This window comes from Podarcis cretensis, assembly GCF_951804945.1.
Source record: "Podarcis cretensis genome assembly, chromosome: 6".
NCBI lineage: Eukaryota > Metazoa > Chordata > Lepidosauria > Squamata > Lacertidae > Podarcis > Podarcis cretensis.
In genome coordinates, this window is record NC_137175.1 from 54,650,797 (window position 1) to 54,676,552 (window position 25,756).

General features: G+C 43.8%; 1 protein-coding gene across 1 annotated transcript in view; it reads right to left on the reverse strand.

The window, feature by feature from the left end:
- DMBX1 (diencephalon/mesencephalon homeobox 1) overlaps positions 1-25,458 on the reverse strand; it is a 38,248-nt gene extending 12,790 nt beyond the window's left edge. The window contains exon 1 of the mRNA XM_079980502.1: positions 25,170-25,458. The gene's annotated coding sequence lies outside the window, so the exon portion shown is untranslated. The remainder of the gene's footprint in view (positions 1-25,169) is intronic.
- Between the last annotated feature and the right edge of the window lie 298 nt (positions 25,459-25,756).

The window sequence follows — 25,756 nt, forward strand, 5'->3', positions numbered from 1 at the left end:
CCTGCCACTAGAAAGTTGCAAGGGGAAAAAACCCTTTGGATTACTAGAAGACAGTGTGGATTTATTCATTAGAACTTGCTGAACCAAATCTGTATTTTTGTTGCTGGAACAGGAGGAATGCAGCTGATAGAACAGCTATTTCAAGACTTGAAATAGGTAGGTAAGTAATTTTGGAGTACAAAATTTGTTAGTTATGAAGAAATATTTATGAGTGGACCAGATTGCATAAGAAATTACATTTGAGTTTTTAAGGAGGGGACTGAACGAATGCTCATCTTTCCAGGATAATTTGAGTCTGGGAAACTTGGCTCTTGAAGGTCTGAACTAGAAAATCCATGAGATCGGCACAAAAATACATACAAAAATCTATTCCTGACAAATAGGCTGTGATGGAAACATCATACTGTAAATAAAAATCTTTCCATACATCTATCCAATTCGGTTTTATAACTAGTGTAGTTCCTGCTTTTAATAACACCTCTGTGGAGAAGAGTACTAAAATCTTCCTGTTATCTCTAACCTGAATTTAAGAATGAACAACAACTTAGATCCATTCTTTGTAGGCTCGCAGAATCACAGTTAACTTCCCATTTGCCTCCCTGCATGCTCCAAATAGAATAAATTAAATATTTAAAAGACACTATGCAGCAATTTTCTTTTGTAAATGGTGGAGGCCATTTGTCAAGCTGCAGCAGTGTTTTGCAAGCTGTCGAATTGTGCTTACATTGGTTAAAATAATCTTTATATTTCATTAAGCAACCAAATAAGCTGATCTTCCCCACTGGCTGTATAGATGGCTTTAATTTTCAAAATCTGCAAATGCATCTTTTATGTCGTTCAGTGGCTGGAGGGCATTGGTAATGCTGCAGCCAATTGGAGAATAAACAGCAGAGTTTGATTAGGTGGTATATTATATAAATTAACACTGTGCAGTGAAAAGAGCATATCTTAAGTTGTCCTTACTACGATGGGGGATTGAACTTTCACCTCTCCTATTAATAATGGTTGCAGCTCCCATAATGCTCTTTGCTGAAGATTTGAAGAGGGTGAGAATTAGAGGGAAGTTTGTGAAAGCAAAGTTAATAGGAAATGGAAGCATCTGCAATCGATGCAAGTGAGATTAGCCTCAATACTGTGATGTTAAACGACAGGACCAGGAGCTGAATCCAAAAATTCAAGAACAAAACTGTCCCTTTTTTCTACTAAGACCTGTACACTTCACTAGGAGTTTGCACTGTGAAGAGTCACTTTGTGCCAGTATTTGACACCCTGATTTGCTGTCCTTGAACATGAATATCAGACTCTAAAAAGGAATCTAATTTTTGCAATAAAAATAAAACTCTTCTGAATTGTTAGTTGCCGTTGTTGCTTTTTTATTGCAGACATTTAGTCTCCTTTTAATATGCTCTTGACAAAATTTATATGATAGTTCTGGTGCAGTGTCATCTCTGATTCTCCAATACAGGTTTTTATGGACATTAAGCAAGGAAAATGTCCAAAATCAAGCAACTGAAATGACAGAATTGCTCCAATCACATCCTCCCAGCATTGATAGGAAGCTAGTTGAACTGTAGCACCGAATGAATCAAGGAAAAGTTCTCAAGAGGATAAAGCATGAACTTAACGTCATCAAAGTGCTTGATGAAAGCACTAATGGGGAAGTAGGGGGAAAATTCATTCCTGGGTTTTTTATCTATTGCCCTATTGGAAATGGTTGTTATCCATCTTTTATTGTTTGCAGCATTTTAAATAGAGAGTCATCAGGTTAATAAACATACCAATTTTACTTCCCCTCTCACATTACATCTTCTACTCCATTATAATTTCTGCAGCCTTCTTCTGAAGCATTTCCGCTTAGTATACTTTAGAGCATAAGCCTAGACAGCTTCCCACTCTGGCCTCAGGCTAATGCAGAACAGAACTGAGTTCTTACTTCAGAAATTAATGTTGGATAATATTGAAAAGGACTGGGCCCAGGAGTGACCCCGATGAGATCCTTCAGTGGTTAGCATTGATCAGTCAATTACTCATTGCTCTTCATTCATTATGTTATCCTTTCTGTAGTTTTCTCATCTGCCTTGCTCTGCTCGCCAGGTTTTAGATCTTTGCTGATTCGAAACCTGAAGCCATGCTAAAGCCATTAGTTTGCATCCTAAAATATGTTAGGTTAAGGAAGTTAATGGGAAGATTTCTTCTGCCCTCTTCCACCTGCAGCCATCTGCAACCCTACAGAAAGCCCTTCCAGGCAGAGGGGGATGTCAACCTAAATCCTGCACCTGCTTTTTCTTTGTCTTTATCTTCCTTTGGTGTGCAGCATCTTTTCCGGTGCTCCCATATTCTGTGCTAGGAGCAATTAAAACCGTGTACCGTATTTCCTGGGTATTTCCTAAGTATGACTTGGGATCCAAAGAACTGTGAGTGGAAATATATTGGTGCTGCTCCATGAACTCTTGCACAAGCACTAGCAAAAGGCATCTTGTGGTGCAGCACGTTTATTTTTTACAGAAGCACAGTGAAGGAGGAAGATACAGCCTTCCAGAAGATACAGGTTCCAGTCAGTCCTGAGTCACTGTTGTCGGTCCTGACGCCTGCTGTGACTCACTGTCAATAGCGGTACCTCCTAAAGCTTCCACTGCAAGTCCCAACAACCACAGCTGCATCCATCTTATTTTTTCCAAAACGCAATGCCCCAGAAACGCCATCACATTTTGTCATGAAGAACCATAGCAGTAAGAATTATTATTTTTACACACAATGCCACAGAATGATGGGACTTCTGGGACATTGTATCATGAGCAAAACTATGGTGGCAAATGCTGCTGTTTTTGTACTCTGCCAAGAGCTTCCCTCTATCCTGGAGCTGGTGCAGACTCCAGTCAGTGAAAATATGCATGTTCAAAGTCTTGTACAAATAAAAGAGCTTCTCTGGATTTAGGGAGTATATTTTTCAAGCAGTGGTCTTTTGCAACATCAGAAAACAGTCCACAAGTGGAAAAGGGCTTCCTCTGCATCCAGGCTCTGTGTGTTCTTGACATTGTCTGTATTCACCAGTAGTCCTTCCATGTTTTCTTCTGTACAAGTCTCCAATATGATATTCAGATCATTGAAACCACAATGTTTGTCACATGCACCCAAAAGCCCAGTTGAGTACACATGACCCACTTATCAAACTTCTTCCACTTCAGACATGCAACACTCCCAGTCTAACCTTTCCACAAACTCCTGCATGCCACACCATCCTCCCATCTCACGTGTGTGCCATACCACCAATTCTGATAAATCCCTTTGTGATTCACATTGTATGCAGCTAGGGAGCTGCATCCCTGCATTTACCACCAGACTAGAGGTATGAATGAATTTTATTATTTCGGTCACAGACCAGTTCCAGCCCACATACAAAATTAAGGAAGTCATAAAACATGATAGGGATACATTTGAATTTGCAATTAGGTATAACAGGGACAATACAGAGATAGGTAAAGGTAAAGGGACCCCTGACCATTAGGTCCCGTCGTGACCAACTCTGGGGTTGTGGTGCTCATCTCGCTTTACTGGCTGAGGGAGCTGGCGTACAGCTTCCGGGTCATGTGGCTAGCATGACTAAGCCGCTTCTGGCAAACCAGAGCAGTGCACGGAAATGCCGTTTACCTTCCCGCCAGAGCAGTACCTATTTATCTACTTGCACTTTGACGTGCTTTCGAACTGCTAGGTTGGCAGGAGCAGGGACTGAGCAACGGGAGCTCACCCCGTCGCAGGGATTTGAACCGCCGACCTTCTGATTGGCAAATTCTAGGCTCTGTGGTTTAACCCACAGCGCCACCCGCGTCCCTTAATACAGATATAGCTACAGTTAAAAAATATATAAATTAAAACTAGAGGTATTATTTAGGAAGTGGTCAACTTCCCCTCCTTTCCATTTTTGAGAGAGCACAATTATTCCTCAATATGCTTATATAAAGCCAATTATTATGAAGTACAAAACCCAACCTTTCAGATAGAAGGCTCCTTCAAAGAGGACCATCCGCAGATGGCATACTGAGGTTTCACTGCTCACTGGACCTCCATCTGGCTGAGTCACTGCAGCATAGTGGGATGGAGAGCAGGAGGGACACGGCAGCAATGAGGGTTGGCTGAGCTGGGGCACTTGCAGCACACTCCCCTCCCCTTTGTGCCCCTTCCCCTCTCTGTCTCAGCAAGCTGCAGATGAACAGAGGTCAAGTGTTCAGCTCTGCTCCAGCATGCCCTCCACTGCTGCCTCTAAGAGCCCTTCATATAGACAACTGTTCTCTGTATGCTGGCCCTCTTATAACACATGATCCCACCTCTTGTGTGTGTGCCCAACTCCCCTCCTACCACCATGGCCACTGTTCTCCATGCTACCTAACTGCTTCCAATCGTGTCTCCGCCTCCACCAACACATCTCTCGGGCTCCTTCTGGAATTCCACAGGCTCTCCACCCATATCATAGGACAACAACAACAACAGCTTCTATTACCCTTGTGCCTTAGGATGATGAAAGTTATGGAGATGGATACATAAGGGCAGAGGCTGTATAAGTAACCATTTTTTTCCCCTCAGGGGGTGAAAATTCTGCAGGGAGCTTCCAGCTCCTTTTGTCGTTTGACTAGAATAGGGTTTTTATGCTAAGCTATCAAAGCAGCAGTAGCAGTCAAAGTCCACTCACCTATGGATCAGATTTGGCCCATGAATTTCAGGTTGCTGACCACAGTGCCAGTACCTCAGGCAGCATCTCACCATGTTCTCTTCTTTGCATTTGCCTTTCTTGCTTACATTGTCTAATTTGTCAGGAGGGTAGGTAGGCATGAATTCTACTTCACAGCAAAGCATGAATCCTAATCCCCAACATGAGCACTATATAAACACCCGTTTCCTCTTAATGTATTATTCCACCCACCTTTATGAGAAAAACATATTCCGTCCAGGGATGGCTGCAGTTCATAACAATGTAGTGACAGTCCCTTACATATCTAGGAGGGCTCTAAATAAATGATTTCTGCAAGATGTTTTCCCTCATTTCCTCCCTGTATTTCTTGAACCTTTCAGGTCCAAAGGCTCCAAAATTCCCATAAAAATAAATGAATTCTGAGCCCTAAATCAATGTTGTTGTTCCTGAGAGGACACTTGAAATCTATGGAAACATTCCCTTTTTATAATTGATGGGGATATAAACGAAATGCTGCAACTTTCTCTCAGATTCATCCAAAAAGCTTTTGACTCTCTATGTACAATAAATCAGGGTTCAAAAGATTTCCTTTAAAAGATCTAAATAAAGTTGAAATGAAAAAAACAAAGGCAGCAGGATACTTAACCTGCAATGGGTTTAAGCCTGTGTGTGTGTGTGTGTGTATTACTGAACACTATATATCTCAGAAGATTTGAATTCTAAACTATCCAACATAAATGAGCTTTAAATGAGACTATCACCATAATCCATGTCTGCTCAGAAGGAAATCCCATTGATACCAATGGGGTTGAATCTTAGGAAACTGGTATAGGATTGTAACCATTGATAGAAAACTATGTACAGAATTTTGCTGACATTGTATTCTAATCTTTCGCTGGTATTTTATTCTAATGGCTTTGGTTATGTGGCCTTAATGTTGGAATTTTTCAGGAAAGGGTGTTTCATAAGGGTGTTTTTTAGCATTTCATAAGATTGTCATTTCAATTTGACAACTTCTAAGGCAACAAGGATTTATTGCTACTGTTCCTTTGCCGAAGTGTCATTTTTCAGTTCTAATGTATAGTCTGCTTTAAGAACATTTCTGCTTGGGCCAGTGCAAATGCTTACAAAAAGCTTCTGTTAAAAGTAGTGAAAGCCATTCTCTGATTACACTGCCATATCATCAGCACATTGTCGGGTTTTAATTTCTTAAATGAGAAAGGGTGTGTGTGTGCTCAAACCTGCTTCCTAGTGATGCCCTCTACCCTGGGGGTGGTTCTCCTTAAATCTGACTTGTGGAGCTGCATACAGTTGATCGCTGAATGAAACACACTGCATTTGAAAACCATCATGAAACATCAGATTGTTAACAGTGACTGAACATTTCAACGATACTATCATAGTGTTTCGTTATCTGATCTAACTTCCAGTCCTTTTTTTTTTTCATTTTTCAAGGCTTTTAAACTCATTATTTTAAAAGTGAATGGGGTAGTAAAATAGAAAAAGTATCTCTATTTTCAACTAGAGATGGACAGATCAGTCTATTTCCATTCCATCTCCTTTTGTTGTGTTCATTCATAAGTCCACTCCATCCTGCTTTCACATTAATCTGCATAAAAATCCACATTCAATATATATTTAAATATACATCTTTGAACATGCTTCCTCACAAGATATATATATATATATATATATATATATATATATGCATATGTCTCAAAAATGCACATTTTAAATGCACTTTGATACCTTTTTCTGAGCCAAGAACTGCATCACAATATTTGGAGAAGTGCAAATTCTGAATGGTATCTGTATTCTGATACACACATTATTCTGGGGGATGCAGATCATGTCAGTACTGTGAAGAGTTCCCTAGTCAACCCATGTCAAGCAAACGGGTTCTTGTCTGAAGCCCTGTTGAGTGTCGGCACAAATTATCCCGCAGGGAGCTACCATTCATGCATATAAAAAGTGCTGTAAGTGATTGCATGTCTGAATTTAGCATGCTACATCTGCAGCCCCCATGCCAGGAGCACAATAGTTCAGTCACACATAATGGATAATGGTGTATACCTGTGCTGAGCCCTAAATCCTCCTTGTGGGTTATTATGCAAACAGGTCTGGATGGGCAGTTCAGCACCAGATTTGAACAAGAGGGGAATGCAAATATTTATTTATTTTTAAAATGAAATAAAGGGGAAAGCATTTCAGAGATAGCAGGTGGTAATACTTGTGTGATGTTGTGCTGCTCTTGGAATTTTTAGTGTTAAATTAGCTTTCCAGTATGCACATATACAATTCAATTTACTGTAATTGTTCTGTCAATTTAATTTTTTCTCATTTTTTCCAGTCTTACATTCAGTTCAGCATATTACTGTATCAGTGTGTGAATTGATGCTTGTTTGTTTTGAAAGCCCTCACAAAATTTCATCAGAATTTAGTGTGCATTTTTCATTTTGCTTTTTTGCATGTAATTTTCTCTAATGTGTGCAATTTGTACACTTAAAAAAAAAATCTGAGAATTGTGTCATAAAATTCAGGGAAGTGTAGATTTTGAAAGGTAGGTTTGTGACAATTCCCATATTGTTTCTGGAAGTCCAAATTACCAAACTGTTTTTTTCCTCATTTCTAACATGCACAAAAAAAGTTTATGTTTTATAAATTTAAATGTGAGCAGATATATCAAATTTAAAACATATATTCAGAAAAAAAGACACAGACATTGGAGAAACAGGCTGCCCCTTTATTTATCACAATTATGTGACATCGCATATGGTAGTGAATGAAGCTGCAATCTTATACACATTAACCTAGACAAATGCCGATTTCCAATGCACTTTTAAAGAAGACTCACAAAACTTCAACTGTGGTGAAAACAGGATCAAATATACCAACAGAGAGGATCTGTAAACAACTAAAGAAATTAATAATAGCCAAATCAAAATATAGTACAGTGGTACCTCGGTTTACAGACGCTTCAGGTTACAGATGCTTCAGACCCCGCTAACCCGGAAGTAGTACCACAGGTTAAGAACTTTACCTCAGGATGAGAACAGAAATAGGGTTCCAGCGGTGTGGCAGCAGCGGGATGCCCCATTAGCTAAAGTGGTACCTCAGGTTAAGAACAGTTTCAGATTAAGAACAGACCTCCGGAACGAATTAAGTTCTTAACCTCAGGTACCACTGTATGGACATGAAAGTCCCCTAAAGGCAGGAGGAATCAGGTCCCTCCCCACTCTTGGGCACGTTTACAAGGTGCCGCCTGTTATCCCACAATAAAGGACTGGAAAGAATTATTCCTCCTCACTACCAGAACTTTGGGTAAGTAAACATGTCAAGTGCACTCCGGTCTTGTGAAGCCTGAAAGGCAGACTAAAGTAAGGTTACCAGATTTCTTTCAATGAATCCAGGGACACTTTTCAACTTCATTATGAATGATAGGATTTTGTCAGGGGACTGATTTGTAAATCCAGGGACTGTCCCTGGGAAAAGGTGACGTCTGGTAACTGGATGGTGGTGGCTGGATGGTTACGTGGGAGCCGGCTGAAGTTAAATCCTTCGAAGACAGAGGTCCTCTGGCTGGGACGGGACGACATGGGACTGAGGGGGCAACTCCCATCTCTTGCGGGGGTGCAATTAGTGCCAGCACCGTCCGTTAAGAGTTTGGGTGTAATCTTCGATACCTCCCTCTCCATGGAGGCGCAGATTGCAGCTACAACAAAGGCGGCATTTTTTCATCTCCGCCAAGCTAAGCAGTTGGCTCCTTACCTCTCTCGCCCTGACCTAGCCACTGTGATCCACGCGACGGTCACCTCCAGACTGGATTATTGTAACTCGCTCTACGTGGGGCTGCCCTTGAGACTGACCCAGAAACTCCAGCGGGTGCAGAATGCCGCAACGAGACTCCTTACGGGGTCCTCGCTTAGAGATCACATTCATCCGGTGCTATACCAGCTGCACTGGCTCCCGGTGGAGTACAGGATCAGGTTTAAGGTGCTGGTTTTAACCTTCAAAGCCCTATACGGCCTAGGGCCCTCGTACCTACGGGACCGCCTCTCCTGGTATGCCCCACAGAGGAACTTACGATCTTCAAATAAAAACACCTTGAGGGTCCCAGGCCTCAGAAAGGTTAGGCTGGCCTCAACTAGAGCCAGGGCTTTTTCGGCTGCGGCTCCAACCTGGTGGAACGCTCTGTCACAAGAGACAAGGGCCCTGCAGGACTTGACATCTTTCCGCAGGGCCTGCAAGACAGAGCTGTTCCACCTGGCATTTGGTCAGGGCGCAGCCTGACCCCCTCCTCTGGCAATCTTTACAAAGCTTTAGTTTATGGTTGCCATCAATTTTGATTTTAATTCATTTTATAATGTTTTATAATGTCACACTGTTTTAATGTTGTTAGCCGCCCTGAGCCCAGCTTCGGCTGGGGAGGGCGGGATATAAATAAAATTTATTATTATTATTATTATTATTATTACCCCAAAGGGCCTCAATGCCAAGGCATCCTAGGGTGACAAAGAGTGCCCTTAGCCCAATAATGCCTTGGGCATTTTCCTGTCCAGACTAAAAACCAACTAAACAAATAAAAATGCCATTCCAAGAACAGGACTCCCAGCAGTACAGAGTAGGCAAAAAAGAGGATTCCCAAGGCCAATCAGAAACTACTTCCCAAAAAATTCCTACTCAGCCCTGAAACAAGCAACTATTGCATAGAGAGGGTGCTTCAAACTGAAGGGTGAAATTCTGGCTTCTTCCTCATCCTGATTGGCCTGAGGGCCCACCTGACCCTTTGCCAACTCCTCTCCAGGGCAAAACCATTTTGAGTCTTCTTCTCAGGGGAGCTGAGGTGCGGCAAATTAGCCCCCACTTAGGGGTGGGAGTGGCACTCCACACAGTGGGACTTGTTTCCAAGTTTGTGCGCATGGGATTATGATGTGTGGGTTGCTCTCATGCACCTACATGCCACAACGGCGCATGACAGTTGCAGCAGATATGCAACCTTTGGGGAGAACTGCATTTTCCACAGCGACAAAATATAGCATGGCTGAGGTCTGGAGAAAAGGTGTATATTTGCAACATCAAAAAAATGCCACAACCAACTTTAGCCAGGTCCAAGTTCCATTTAAATGAATTCATTGAGTTAGTTACTAACTCAAGCCCCACTTCTTTCAGTGGGACTTAATAAATTTGGAAAAAGTCAATGGACTGCAAAAAAAAAGGGGTGGTAGTAAGAAAAGCAATTTTTATTTTAAAATGGATTTTGGGGGAAGGTACTCAGCAAAAAAAAATTAAAAACGTCAGTTTGCAGTTCTTATTTCACATGCTACTGAAGTACCGGAAACTCACATCACTGGGACTGAATGATCACTTGGAAAAGTTTGTCCTGGTCATTTATTTTAAATTATTAATAATAGTAATAATAATAAATAAATAATAAATAAATAAATAAATAAATAAATAAATAAATAAATAATTCAATTCTGCCTGTATCTTAAGACAGGCATGCTAATACATGCTTTCTTTGGCTCAGTCTGTATAACAATTTCTGTGAAGGAGAAAAACATGGTTGAAGGGAATGCCATGTGATTACTGCAAAAGCACCCAGCATTGTCACAAGGGAGAAGTGTCAGGATTTCAGTTTGAACTTGTTACCTGATCACCTTTTCCACACTGCTGGGGGGAAAAAAGTTTTTGAAGAACATTATTTCAAAACCTGATTACCTGAAAGGTATGTGTACTCTCATCTTCCTCTTCCAGGTGTCCCTGCCATCTGAAGTGAGGAGAGGGGCTTCTTGGCAGGGGCAACCTGCTTACAGGACTCTCTCTCCAGGGAGGAGAGTTGTTTTTAAAGATGTTTTGATGCTGGTCTCCTTACAAAACTGGGTGGTAGTTTGAGACATGAACGCATTTATGCCTGTGTTTAGAATCCCCTCACTAGGCACAGCCAACATGGGAGAGCAATAATGACAGTGGTGTTTCTGCCATTTACTTGGACAGAACAGGACAGCATCAAGGATGGAGCTGTGTGGGTTCACTGGCAGGAGCACTGAATTGGCTCAGCCAGAGTGCCCACAGCCCCAATGTCACTCCCATCCTGCCCCGATCCCACAGTGTCCAGGTAAACATATGTAATGCCATTGTCAGAAGGGAAACTTTGCAACATTGCCCTGTTCCTGTTCCTCACACTCAACATCTTTCACATAAAGCATGCATGTAGCCCAGTCCTGGTGCCAAACACATGAACATATTATGGAGGAGTCACATGCATGAATCAGGTCACATATAGTTTGGGGAAACGGGCTGTCTGTTTAGTTTAGCTCACCACTAGGCATCTCTCCCTCTCTCTCTAGCAATCCATACATGTTTCTTTTGTTACCCATGAGCCATAAAATTCTGAAATCTCCTGCTCTTTGATAGTCAGCCTCCTCTTTCTGTCTCTGGGCAATAGAAATTCCATCAGAAAGTAGATTTCAAACAGGCTTCTACAGACATCTGTCAAGGATTCTCCAATGCCAGTCTAATTGCTTACAGAGGCGGTTTCAGTCTGCTGTGTGGTCATAGGCCAACACAGCACATGGTCTTGAAGTCATTCTTAGTCCAGATGGGGCAACAGTGAGAGCCTAAGCAGTGACATAGCTAGCTGCTTGGGTTCCCGGGGCGGTGCAAATGCCAGGGCAGAGCATGCTGCGCAGAACCTCCATGGAGTCTGCAAGCCCCCACTGACGTTTCGGACAGCGCAAAGCCTGCAGGTGCCCAAGCCACTGCGTCACTCCCCAGGAGAGACTTGAGGCACAGGTGTGCTACAGGCCAGGTCCATGGTCACCTCCTTCAGTGATGACACCTGGGGCGGCCTGCACCCACTGCACCACCCTTCCTACACCACTGAGCCTAAGGCCGCTTCATAATGCCCAGCACAAAGTGAGGTTTTTTGAATGTACCCTAGTAGTAACTCCACTTCCATAAGTGGAACAGTTGTTCTGCAAGCCTGTCCCTCTAATGTACATGATAGAAGATTGCTGGACCACGAGGCATGTCACACTGAATCTTTTCCTATATAATCTGGTAATTAATTACAGTGGTACCTTGGGTTAAGTACTTAATTCATTCCGGAGGTCCATTCTTAACCTGAAACTGTTCTTAACCTGAAGCACCACTTTAGCTAATGGGGCCTCCCGCTGCTGCCACTATGCTGCTGCCGCACAATTTCTGTTCTCATCCTGAAGCAAAGTTCTTAGCCCGAGGTACTATTTCTGGGTTAGTGGAGTCTGTAACCTGAAGCGTCTGTAACCTGAAGCGTATATAACCCAGACTCAAAATGTGAGTTCAAACTGGCTGGTATGATGGAAGAATGGAAAGGATTTTTTATTTTATTTTTAATGAAGGAGAAAATTAAATCATGCAAGGTACAAAAACCTTTATTGCTCTTTCCCCTTGTCTTCTCTCCTTCTTCTTTCCTTTTCCCTAGTTGGCCTGTAGATTTGTTTGTGTAAAAAAGGGATGGAGGGAAAGATGGACCCCACAACACAAATATAATCTGACTCAAGGGGGAAATTGGGACTCCCAATCAGAACAGTTAATGATTCAGCAAAAAGTAACATATTTTGTTCTCAGACTTTGTTTGCTTCTTTTCTTAATTTTCGTCAATATGAGGGTCTTCTCTTGCACATGCTTCACAAACAGATGCTGAATGCACAGACAGCAGAGATCTGGCCCTGTGTGTTTAAGCCTATTTTTAGTTCCTATTAACAAGGTGGATATTTGGGGGGAAATATGCGGAATAGCAGAGCCTAGGCACATTAATTGAGCGTAAGTTCTATTGATTTGTATTTTTTCCATGTAGTGGTAAGGATCAAAAGATAGGCTAGTCCAAATAACATTTTCCTTTTTTTAAATAATATAATTAAGCACTCGGTTAAGTAGAAAAGTAATACCCATCAGCAAAGATTTAAAAGCCGTAAAATAATTTGACTGCAGCAATGTGAGACTGCTTCTGCTGTGTATTACACAAAAACAAATGGCATGTTCCTTATGCTTATATACAATAGCCTAATCAGAACTACTGCAAGGATTTGAGATGAAAAAGATAATCTGTTCTGCCAGTATAGACTTGTTTGCTACATACTGTCTGACAATTTTGCACAGTTCATTTTTAAAGTGATTGCTTCCTTGTGGTTATGAAACTTTGTGCTTTGCAGGCATCAAAGACGCTGAATTGTATATCCAAGGGTCAATTTGCAGTAGCAAAAGTGCTTCTTGCTAATGCAAGGTTGGTGAGACGCTGTTGGGTTGTAGACGAAGTCATGCATGTGTAATTCTGCTGGTGCAACCAGCTTCCATAATAACATAATAACACTGGTTTGGGCCAGTGTGTCATCTTGTCCAGCATCGTGTTCTCAGAGTGGCCAACTAGATACATCTGGGAAACCAACAAGTGGTTTCCAGCAACTGGTATTCAGAGGTATTCTTTCCAATAATGGAGGGAGAGCATGGCCACCATGGCTAGCAGCCATTGATTCCATCCCCTTCCTCCCATCTGCTCCAGAAAAGAGGAAGCTCCAGTGTATGTGTGGTGGTCCATTGGGTAGATGGAGCTGCAGGGCAACCCACCATATCCCATACCTTTCTAGAGGTTCCCTAACCCTCGGGAGAAGTTTGACTAGGGGGGCAATGGTGAAAATAAAGTGTTCTGCCATTTTGGATATAGCCTAATGAATTTTATTTGTGTGGCTCTTGTCCACACAAGCTGTGACCACATGTTTCCAGATGTGTTGCTATAAACATGCTGCCCAATAGCCTGTTAGAGAGCTGGTCTACATGGACAGAGTTGGTGCTACTGCTTTTCATTAGATCTGTCATAAAGATAGGTTCTGCTTTTTATTCCCTGGTCCTCTACTCCCAAATCAAACACATTTCTTGAATATATGGTAAATTGATGATACCATACAACAATCTGAACTTGGAAATAAATTCCATTACTATCAGTGGGACTTGGAGTGGCTTCACACATTCATTTTCAAAACTATTTTTCCTCTTTCCATGGTGTTACTCTGCCCAATAAATTCATGTGCTATGTATGTTATAGTACGATTGTTCTTTCCACCATGTACTGAGCTGGTGAATAGAACCTGTACCCTTTTAACAAGTGTAATGTGCTGAAGTATATCGCTATAATAACATGATGTACATTATGAGCATTGGCTCTCTACATGTTGGAGAACATGATGCAGAGGGGGAAATAGTGACATGACATATCACACACACATGAAGCCATGATTTTAGGGCTTGGGTGGTAGCCTCATTGACTTTAGCTGAGATGAATCAGATGTGTTTCAGTTCAACAGAATTCTTGATCAGATGGTAAGCTACAAAGATGACAATATTTGATTGTTTTTGAAGTGAGCAAACAGGCCTGAAAAGCCAAATTGTTATTATTGGCACCAGAATAATAACTTTAGGAAGCTTTTTTTTTAATTTTAAGAAGTTTAAAATTACAAACTTTTGTGATCCTTGATTTTTTTTAAAAAAAACAACAACTAAGAAATTCAGAGGGATTTGGTAGCAACTTAAATTAATTTGGCAGTCTTTTTTGGAAAGGGTAATAATATGTTTCCTTCTCTGCACTCATACCTTTTTATCTATGAGCTCAATGCAGGTTTATTTTTGAAAGCACTTGCAAATCCTAATGTAAGCAACAGAAAGAACGTCGAAATAAACGAGTCAGAGGAAAAGCTTGGCTGCTTTGGTTTAGGTATCTTAGCACAGCTTTAGGAATCTAACTTCAGGCATCTCATCTGGAGGTTTCTTCCAGCAGTAATGTCAATGCAGATGTGTTTGCTTGTTTGGCTTTGATCAATTTGATCCCGACCCTCGCACAACACGCCTAGCTGCTATAGCCAGAAGTCTTCATTTTGGTTTGGACACTGCTGAATTTGTTTCTCTGGCTTCTTGTTATGATGTGTTTGGTGTTTAGGAGAGATTGATGACTCTGGGGACAAAACCCATTACAGTTATCCACAGGCTACAGAGACCAATGCTGTGGAGAAAAAAAATAGTTCCTGGCCTCTCATGACAGTGTCCACTTCGTCTGACCTGAAAGGAGCCTTTTCTGGTAGTCTTTAATATTGTCCCTTCAGGGCACAGCTAATAAGCCTTATGTTGTGACAGGTACCAGAGTCTGCAAAGTGGACAGAACTCTATTGTCTGGTCGCTGGAGCATGCTCTGTCAGGCCGCAACATCACACCAACTATAACTACTGTCCATGGTCGGTAAACATTGTTTATAGTAGTTATCACATTACAAAGTGATGCCGCTCAGCGCTGTGTCTGCCTTCATATATGGTCACGCAGAGCAGACCCAGGATCAGATCTCATATTAGATTACCCTGATTTATTTTCTTCAAGAGGATTTAATGAATTTTTTCTTAATTTGGGGCAATTAGGAGAGATTTCAACTAGTGCAGAAATAGATATGCGTGGTATATCTTAATGTCTTTAATATTACTATTCTTCTTGTTGTTTAATTTTAACAACCTATGTGCTACTTATCTGCAATGGTCTCTAAGTGGTATAAGGAATAACATACAGAAAATATAAGAATCTGTTAGAGACTATAAAATCAGACTTCAATTAAAATGCCTGAGGAAATCAAAATGCCTTCAGTCGGTGCCAGAAGGGGACCTGACTGACCTCAGCTGGAAGAGAGTTCCACAAAATTGGGCCCACAATACTGAACACACAGCTCCTGGCAGAAACGAGCTGTGGATCTGAACCATGGGCGGGATCACTAACAGGGACTCCCCCCAAGACTTCAGGGATTAAAAAGGGATATAAGGGATTAGGCAGTGCTTGAGGTGCTTGACCCAAGTTGTTAAGGGTCTTGTAAATTAATACCTGGCCTTGAACCTGGTCCAATAGCCATGGCCAGCCCAGGACATTTTGGCGCTTGAGGTAAACCACAAAATGGTGCCTGCCACCTGCTCCAGCCAGGGAAGAAGGGGTGAGTGAAGATCTGCATCAGGAACTGGGGGTGGGAATAAATATACCTGGAACAAGGAAGCAATAAAGATCTACGTTGGGAACAAGGATGGGAGGAGACTAGCAGTAACTCCTATCTGCCAAGAGGCCACTGTGGAGGCTGTGAATCCGGCCTCCAACGAAAGTATCAGAGCTGTCGCTGCCACTGCAACAGAGGCAGCAGGTGAGGCATTCCTTGGAGGCCAGGTCAGCTGCCCCTGTGGATCCTGCCACCCAAATGAGTTGCTTTACCTTGCCTTGTGGGTGGGCTGGCCCTGCCAGTAGTATATGGGCAGCCAGCACATACATGCATGTAACTGGAATCACCAGCTGGGGAGAGGGCAGATAAGGCATTTCTACAGGGGAGGAGCTGCATTCAGAACAACTGGAGGAGAGCTTTCCCAGCTGCTCTGTACCCCACCACCTGTCTGGGGCCCTTATAAAGAGCTAGTGCCTAGACAGATACTGACCCAATGCGGTGATCTCTGACCTTTTTTTAAAAAAAGTTTTTTTCTTTTCTTTTACGCAGAGGACATTTTTTTTGTTTTAGGTGTGGTAGTGGTATTTATTGATTTTTTAAAGTTGTTATTAAGCCAGTGCCATCTTAAACTTTTGTAAGTTATATTTTCTTAGTATAATATTGTAGGGCTTTTTTTCTGTTTTAAGCTGCCTTAGTGCTTTTTTGGTCCAAAGGCAGCAGAGAAATCTTGGATAGTAGATGTGATAAGGTGCATTGCTAAGAAACCAGAGGCTTTCCTCTTGGGCATGGTGGGCCAAGTGGTGTCAAGGAAGGATAGGACTTTCTTTATGTATGCCACTACAGCAGCAAGAATTCTACTGGCAAAGTATTGGAAGACGCAAGAACTACCTACTCTGGAAGAATGGCAAACAAAGGTGATTGACTTTATGGGACTCGCTGAGATGACGGGCAGAATCCGGGACCAGGGGAAAGAGACAGTGGAAGAGGACTGGAAGAACTTCAAAATATATCTTAAAAATAATTGCAAAATTGAGGAATGTTAGGATGTCAGGGGGTAAGAAGTAAAGAATTGCAGCAGTAAACCAAAAAACTTAAGAAATTTTTATGAAAGGGAACTAAGATAATGGACTCAAGGGTTGCTAAAGAATTATTAAACAAGGATGCAGGGATGGGGAGGTATGGGGAAGTCAAAGAAAGAAGGGTAAGAACCGAGGAGTATGATGTGATACTGTTTTACATTGTTCTTTATTATATGTGTGGAAATTAATAAAAATTATTATAAAAAAAAAAAGATAAGGTGCATTGCTGTGATTATTCCCATAGCTCACACATATTATTATTATTATTATTATTATTATTATTATTATTATTATTACTACTACTACTACTACTACTACTACTACTACTGTTTAGAGGTTCTATTTACAACCAAGCAGTATTTTTAATATTAACAACAACAACAACAACAACAATAAGCACCTGGAATTCCTTTGTAACAAAATGCAAGCTGGAATCAATTCTAAAACCACGTGAAAGTGAAACCTGGCATTCTTGTCTTAAGACAGGGCTTTGGAGAGAGAGACAGAGACAAAGATTTGCCATTCAAGCCTATGTGACCAAAAGGATATTTGGAGACATGTGCTAATGATCATTATTATACAGCCACAGCAGGCACTGCAACCCCCCAACAACTTGACCTCACTCCCAGAGGTGCACTGCATTGTCTCCTGAGACAGATGGATGCCAACTCTAGCTTTGTATAAGTTTACCTCTCAGGTGTCAATAAATGATCACAAATAAATGTTTGGGAGGGGAGAGCCACTCATTCTTCTTTCTGTTCCCAATTGATCTGGTGCTTTCTCCTGTTAATGGCTTACTCTGAACAGACAGACACACTTTTGTACACAGAAGAAAACCATCTCAGTGCAGAAAGTTATTACATACTCTGTCATTTGGAAGATGAAAATAAGGTGTGCAGTTCTTCAGTGTTAAGTGAAAAAGATCAGTGCCAGCCCAACGCATGCCCCCTCTCCCTGCGCACCCCAGACACAACATTTTAAAGTCCTGCTGCTGTGTTCAGACACTAGTTCCTGTCCTTGTCTGTGTATTGCCACCCAAAGCAGGTCTCAGAACAGGACAGAGTAGCAGAGCAGGCAGGGGACCATCGTCAAAGAATTTGAGGGAAATCCAGTTTCTTTCTGTCCTTGCCAGAAAGTCTCTCTCTCTCTCTCTTGCTGTCTCCTTTATGATGCTATGTGTGCAGCTGTCTTTATTGAGACACAACACCTTATTCCACACGCACCCACACACCTCAAGACTAAAATGTTCCAACTTCCCAGCCTCTGGCACACGTGTAAAGAAAGTTATGGAATTCAATTCTACACTAACACGGAGCGGTCAGGCAGGCAAGCTCTGCATTGGACATTAATTCAGTAAATGTTTTAGCAATTTACATAATAGCAGGGGGTGGGGTGGGAATGGATATAACTGGAAGGCATATGAAAGCAGATCATGTATATTCCCTCCCAGCCCTGAGATTCTGGTAAACTGAGACCAGTCATTCCTAATCTTATACTCCCATCTATTCCCCTTAGCACCGACCAGACTGACTAAAATCGCCTTGCTTCCAGCCTTTACCACTTTTATTAGCACTAAAACAATGAGTTCTAGCAGCTTTATTTGCAAAACTTTTTATTAAACCCTTCACGGTATAGTCCCTTGCAGCCCTAAGATTTTGTATAACTGAGACCCGTCATTGCCAGTCTTAAACTTCCACTGATTCTACTTAACACTACAGTCACCTTCCTTCCCAGCCTTTACCGTTCTCACTGATTCACCTAATAGCAGATTATTTTTTCCTTCATTTGCTTTGAGCAAAAGTAGAAGGAAAGGGGAGGATGGAAAGGCAAGCTGGCCTTTAGGGAAGCTAGGGGCTACTTCCAGACAAAACTGTTATCCATTAACATCCAATTATCACTTGGTCCAAGCCATTAATTATAAATCAGCCTCCTAATTGGGATAATTAGCTCTCTGCTGCTTAATGTAGCGTGACTGATGCGTTTGAAGAGAATGTAATCACTCCATTTGTTTAGCGTTGGGAGAACAGTATCTCGTGCGCTTTCATTTCAGACTTATCTCAACTTCCCCCGCCCTCCGCCCCCGCTGGCATTAAGAGCGCTTTATGGGTTCAATTAATTGTTGGGGAGTCACGCCACTGATGGGCATGTGTCAGTTTTCCGGTGAAAGAATAAACAACCCCATGGGAGACGGATTTCCCATCAAGATCTCTAAGGGCAAGATGCGCGGAATAACTTGATTCCAAATACTTGTCTGAAGTGTCTTGTTCTCTGTGCAGGGCAAATGAAGGGCAAAATTGCCGCTGGTCCAAAACCAGAAGTTACAGCGCAAGCCTAACCATGTCTACTTAAAAGTAAGTCCTACTGAATTCAACTGAGGCTTACTCCCAGGTAAGTGGGGATAGGGTTGCAGCCTTAGTTGCCCTTCCATTGCTTTCTCTTGTGCTATAGATTTTCTCTTGTCGGTTTTGTTTCCTATGTTGTGCATTTCACTTTCTAACTTTTGCCTTCGTGTCCTGATCCGCAGGGTTCCTTCTTCCCTCACCCCCCAAGTCTAACTCCTTATATTTTTCTCCTCTCGGTAAACGATGCACCTCCCAACAAATGTAGCGTCGAATCTTTCAGTTGGGGAAGGATTGTGAGAGCATGACGAAGAGTTCTGAGTAACCCCAAGCTTGCCTTTTACTCCATAGCGGGCTGACCCAAGAACAGATACTAATAGCCTGTGATATTGTTTTCTCTCTCCCGCTCTTCCTTCCTCACTCCACCTGGCCTGGCTGTTTAACACACAGCACCCAAAATGGGTTTTCTTTTTTCTGGCGGTGCGGAGAGAAAGTTCATTTCTGCTGAAAAACAGCAACTACTTTTCACGTTGGAAACTCGCTATACAACACACGCGCGAGCCTTTTGAGGCAAGTTATCGAAAGATTGTTAATAGCGATCTTGCAAAAGGTAAGGGGCAGGAACCTCCAGGACCTCCTCTGAAATGAGTGAAGGGTGCGCAAGAGCTAGTCCCTCGCCGCCCTCATTCATTTCACAGGAGCTTGCGCAGGAGACGCTCCGCCATGGATTGTGTTGATAAAGTCGGAGCTGTTTAAATGGAGGTTCCTAACATTATTTTCCCCGCACACATCGCGACACACTCATAGCTACATAATATATAAAGCTGGCCAGCCAACAGGGCTCGAAATGATTTTTTTTGTTGATGATGATGATTACAAGAGATAAACGGCGTTCTTAGGCTATTCCACGCTCTCTTGTGATTCGTGGGTACTTCGCAAACAGTTTTCTCCACAATGCCTGGAAGAAAGAAGAAAAGAAAGAAACTTTCTCCCCCTTTCGCTTGATGTTTCATTAATGAGGCCCTGCTCAGAGAGCCGTATATATATAGCTGCAGGACATGATTAGATATTTATTACTGTCATTTACATGGAAAATTTGAAGAGTCAACCAAGTGGAACTGAAAGGGGGGTGGGAAGGGGGGCGAGTGGAAATGGGATGTACAATAGAAGGCAGAGGGACCCCAAGGAAGACGTCCTGGGGTGGTTATCCTAGCAGCTGGGGCGAGGTGACAGGCCGGACCAGCGGGAAGTTCCCTGAACAAAATTAAATGTCAGGGATTTAAATCGGCGCGCAGCAAGGCGCGCAGCCTTTGCGAACGCCTTGAACATTCAGGATCGGGGAAATGGCAAGGGCCAAAGCTTCGCCAAATTTCTAAAGCCTCTCAAGTCGTCTGCGTAGCCAGAGACTTTTGTCATCAACAGTACAACACACACACTTTAAACTCTGCTTCAAAGTCTTCCCTTAGCTTGCGATCTCCAGCGATTTACAGCCTAATTCTAGAACGTGTCAACTTGGAAGTAAATCCCCTTGCGTTCCATTGGGCTTTCTCGCGGGGATTGCAATTTTAATGGGGGCAGGGGGGAGAGAAAGCCTATTGGGCGTGAATGGGATTTGACTTCCGAGGTTACTTCTTTGGGACCCGGACTCTGAGAAACGTTAGAGCGCTTTCAAACGGCACCGTTTCCAAAATATCAGAAGGCAGCGAGCTAATATTTTGTACCTGCTGCCTCTTACGAACAACAGCCTAGCGTTCCCTAAAGAGTGAAGCCGTAGCAAATAAAATACAAATAAAATAAAATAGTCCCTGTCTATAGACAGTCAGAAACTAAACCTCGGGGCTAACGGGCAGCGCTCCACCCGAGGTCCTGCTGCAGCCTATAGGTCAGCCGGATACATTTGACTCGAGGTCCCTGAGATGAAGATGAAGGGGGCGGCTTGTGGGGGTTGTCATCCAGATCTAAACAAACCATTGTTTGTGGAGAAAGCCAATGCAAAAAGTTAAAGAGAGACCGTAGATTTTCACCTGGGCAAAGCGCGCACACTTTGGTTTTGTTTTCTACAAACGTTTTATTTGTGCAGACAAGTCCATTGCTTTCCTGTTAGTTTACGGACAAACGAATGTGCCTCGGATCTCTCATTTAGAGCCGGCTAGGAGTCCTCGTTGACCCACAGTCTATTCTCCCCCCCCCTCTTTTTTTGGGAAGCGGGTGTCTTTTAAAACCACCAGCCATGTTCAGAACCAGCTTCGCCCTCTGCGATACAGGACCGAACTAGCGTCGTTTATTGAGCCCGATCCACAATCCCGTTAAAGGCTCCGTGCCAGGGACTAGAACCTTGGCGCGTTTTAGTACATCCATGAAACCAAACCTGCTTAAGTCCAAGTATTTCGGCTTAAACGGTTGCCCATCACTTTCTTCCGGGGAAGACACACACAGCACATATATTGCTAGTGGAGAAGTCACGCGTGTTTGCCCGACTTCCGCCTTTGTGGGTGTAAACTTTACACAATCGGTTTGAGTTCAGTTCTTGCTTGATTGCTCCGTAAGAATGAATGGTTCAAACAAATAGCTAAACCTGTTCATTCAACGATTCTCTCAGTTATCTTTCGATTTGCGCCACTTTAAAAAGGCTGTGACCTTCAGATTTATTTGGGAATTAAAGTTTCGTTGAAGTCCGTGGGACTTAACTCGTTTCGTTTAGGGGGCGTTTTCCTGGAAAAGGCAGGTTGACATTTCGAGGGCAATTTATTCACTGACAATGCAATCGTAGGCTGACTCCGATTTGGAATCGGAGCGCAGGGCAGCGCATCTGACCTGAAATCGTGAATGCCTACGGCTTGCTCCTCTCTCAAGGATACTGGATTTCGGGCCTGATGGCAAACACCACCTAACCGTCTAAATAAGAGGCAGCAGCCGAACACACGCGGACGGACGAGTTAATTAAATCACCGAGGTAAAATACATTTGTCCGGAAGTTGGAGAGATTTTGTTGTTGTTGTAAAGGTCGATTTCCAGCTCCCCTCTGCATTTGTATTTAAAAATTATTTCTCAAACTTTGCCTCCCCGACCTTCCCCCCAGAAAAATACTCAAGAAGTAACAGGAAACCAAAACTCCCCCCCCCCCATTTAAAGTCATATTAGTGTTGATCAGAAGAAAATAAGCGGATAATATTGCTTAAAACTATTCGCTTTCCCCCCAAAAAAATCATTTTGTAGAGAGTCACGGAATTCTTGTTCTTCAGAGCAGCCTGATCTTAAATGGCCCCTCAGAATCCTAAGGGAGTTTCTCAGAGGAGTTAAGCCTACAGAGTTCAGCGGGACTTACTCGGTTGTAAGTAAGTGTGCTTAAGGTTGCTTACATGGAGTTTGAATTACAGTGGTACCTCGGGTTACATACGCTTCAGGTTACACACTCCGCTAACCCAGAAATAGTACCTCGGGTTAAGAACTTTGCTTCAGGATGACAACAGAAATCGTGCTCCGGCGGCGCAGCAGCAGCGGGAGGCCCCATGAGCTAAAGTGGTGCTTCAGGTTAAGAACAGTTTCAGGTTAAGAACGGACCTCCGGAACGAATTAAGTACTTAACCCGAGATACCATTGTATATTGTTAAGCACGAGACTGAATTCCAAACACCTGATGATGACTCAGAAGTATAGCATTTGACTTTGAAAGGGGCGCAACCCGATCCTGTGCGCCTCTCACCAAGTTCAAGGGGCCTTAAAGGTACAAAACCTGCATACTGGGTTGGCCCACCAAGAAAGGAAGCCCATTTCCTGATTTTCTGGAACTGCCCCTCCCCCATATGCAAATCTACATCTGCCTGGTTCCAAACGGGCACAGATTGAGTAATACCCCCACCCCCACTCACGTGCACAGTGGGGCGGCTTAGGCTGGTTGCCCTCCAGAGGTTGCTGGAAGACAACTCCCGTCATCTCCGACTGTTGCCCCTGCTGGCTGGGGCTGATGGGAACTGGTGTCCGACAACATCTGGAGAGCCACAGATTCCCCAGCTTTGCGCCCCCTGCCAGATATCTTTGACTACAACGTTCATCCACCCCAGCCATGCAGGTTTACTTCTGAGTAGATAGGCGCAGGTTTGCTATTACTATTAAAGAGTTGTAGGGCTACTTCTCCGCTGAGTGTCCCGATTTACCCAAGGAGAGAAAAATGGTCCTTGCCCAGACTTCCCGTCCACGCTGATTCGTCTTCCAATCTTCCCCTACCCGCTATCCCACGATCCGAGGGAAATCTCTGGCTATGTAGGCCGATCTCCCCTTCGAATGTCGCCTATTTAAGTATGTGGGTTTGAAGCATATTTTAACTGGGGCCTTGCAAGGACGGGGGCGGAATGAAGGAGCGAGCAGGGTTGAGTGGGAAGGAGCGGCTGGCTTCACCAAGGAAACCACCAGCAACAACAGAACCCTACAAGGCAGCGTGAACCATAACTCAAGTGAAGGCAAAGTTTCGGAGTGTCTACCTCTGTAGTCTCCTTAAAAGGCCAACGCATCCCGGTCCTGTCCAAGTTTGCTCAGGAGAAAGGCCTTTTGAGTTCGATGGGACTTATTACTCCCAGGTAAGTGTGTATAGGATTGCAGCACCGAAGTCTCATTGACTCTGAAATCCTGTGCACACGCATTTAGGAAGAAGTCCCACTGAACTTGGCTTGACTTGCTTCAGAATAAACTTTTGGATAGATTTCGAGCGCATAATCCTCGAATCCGGGGTGCCTCCACTTTGGGGCTGAACTGGATTGCCGGTGTGTCTACAGCTGATTCGCATTAGCAACGGTTGAGGGGAGGATCTCAAGGCCATCTATTTCACATACTTTGCTCTCAAACAGCGTTCCCACGCCCCGCAATTTTAATTTATTTTTATCCACCAGGTAAAAAAACCCCCAGATCCAGACCCATTCTCCTGCTTCTGAGCTGTATCTCCACCACTAGCGCTGGTTTCTCCTCTTTGCCTGAAATCTCCCCCGCCCCTCTGTCTCCAGATTCCCACCCCTCGCCCCCGTTTCTCTCCCCCTTGGACCTCACTAGGCTGTTTAGCTTATTAAAACATCATTATGTAAATAGGGGTGAAATTGACAATCTACCACTGGTGCCTACAGACGAAGAGATGCGCTGTTAATTGCCCGTAGGCAAATAGAAGGGATGTAGGGAAAACAGTAGGAGAATGAAGTATCTTTTAAACACACACACACACACACAAACACAGACAAAACTTTCACCTTCTTCACTTTCTCCTGAAGCCTGTACTATCGAAAGTACAAAGGGAAGACTTGACAAATTTGAAGATTTAAAGTGGAGTATTAAAACCATTTGTAGCGCGGCTTCGCCTCTTCTCCAGGCAAAAGCTTTTAACCACACGAATCTGTGCGCCTGAATTTTATTTCTTTAACCATCTGCTAAAAATTACATTCGAAAAGCGAGGCAAGAGATTTGTCTCTATTTAGTAAAGGGGAGTGGGGTGAGGAAGGAGGGGAAAAGAAAGAAAAAAAAACATTTACGGGGCAAACTAATATATTCCAAATGAAGCCAAGCCAGAACAAACCCCAAAAGCGGAGCCGTTCAAAGGGAAGAAGGGAGGAAAAGAGGAAGAAGAATGAGTTGGCGGAACGGACAGCAGTCCAGCCATCTGGCCAGAAATGATACACTGGGTCAACGGTGGGAGATGGGAAGCCTCGGCTAGTCAGTAGCCGCCTAGTCACTCACACGCGGGGTCGGTGCCTGGCTGTGAAATAGGGAACCGGCCCGTGACAACCGGCGCAAGAGCACAGTGTCGACTTTGGAAACTTTGCTGCGAAGAAACGAGCCCCACGACCACACAGCCCAGTCCCACCCACCTCTCCAGCAAGCGGGGTGGGGGAGAGAGAAAGCAAGCCATGGTCGCCAAACCTGCCCGCGCTTCCCGGGTGTAAACGCTCCTTCCTTGCTAGCTCGGGCTCGCCCGCCCAGGCTCTGCGCCGGGGGATCCACGCGCGGAAGGACCAACCTCTGGTCTGGGCCAAGTTTCGAGCGCCGGGCAGTTCCTCTGTCAAGCAGAGGGAGGGGCAAGCGGGATGCGGAGGCCATACCTTGGGAGCCGAAGTTTCGCCTCTCTTAGGCTCGGCTGCAGTCGGCCCGGGGGGAGCCTCCGTCAGGGTCTCACTCGGGAGCGTGGGGTGCCCAGAAAGGGACTCGGGAGCGGAAGGGGAGCGCTCGCCTTACTCCAGCCTCCTCCTGCTCCGGGTTTCCCAATTGTCTCTGGGTCCTGCAAAGCTGCCATCTACTGGGGGAGGAGGAATCAGGAAGGATTTTTAAAAGGAGCTTCACACAGACCTGGGAGCTACCCTGCAAGATTTTCAATGGTCCTTCACCCTGTCAATCAAGAGGGAGGCTTGCCGATCTCTCCCCGCCGCCGCCGCCGCCGCCGCCAAGTCTCCCTCCGCCTCCTTCTTACTCTTCTAATAGCAACTTAAGAGGAGTAGGGTGGATGGGCTGCTTTTTTTTTTTTTGCCCCCTCCCCTTCTAGTCATTTACTCCAAGCCTAGTCAGGTGCAACAGTCTAATTGAATCCCTGGCAGATCATCAGAGCAAGCCAGGCTGGCGTGGAAGAAGCGGAGGGGCAGAGGAGAGTTTAATAAGTGGCCGGAGTGGGTGGTGGATCTGAGCCTGAGAAAAG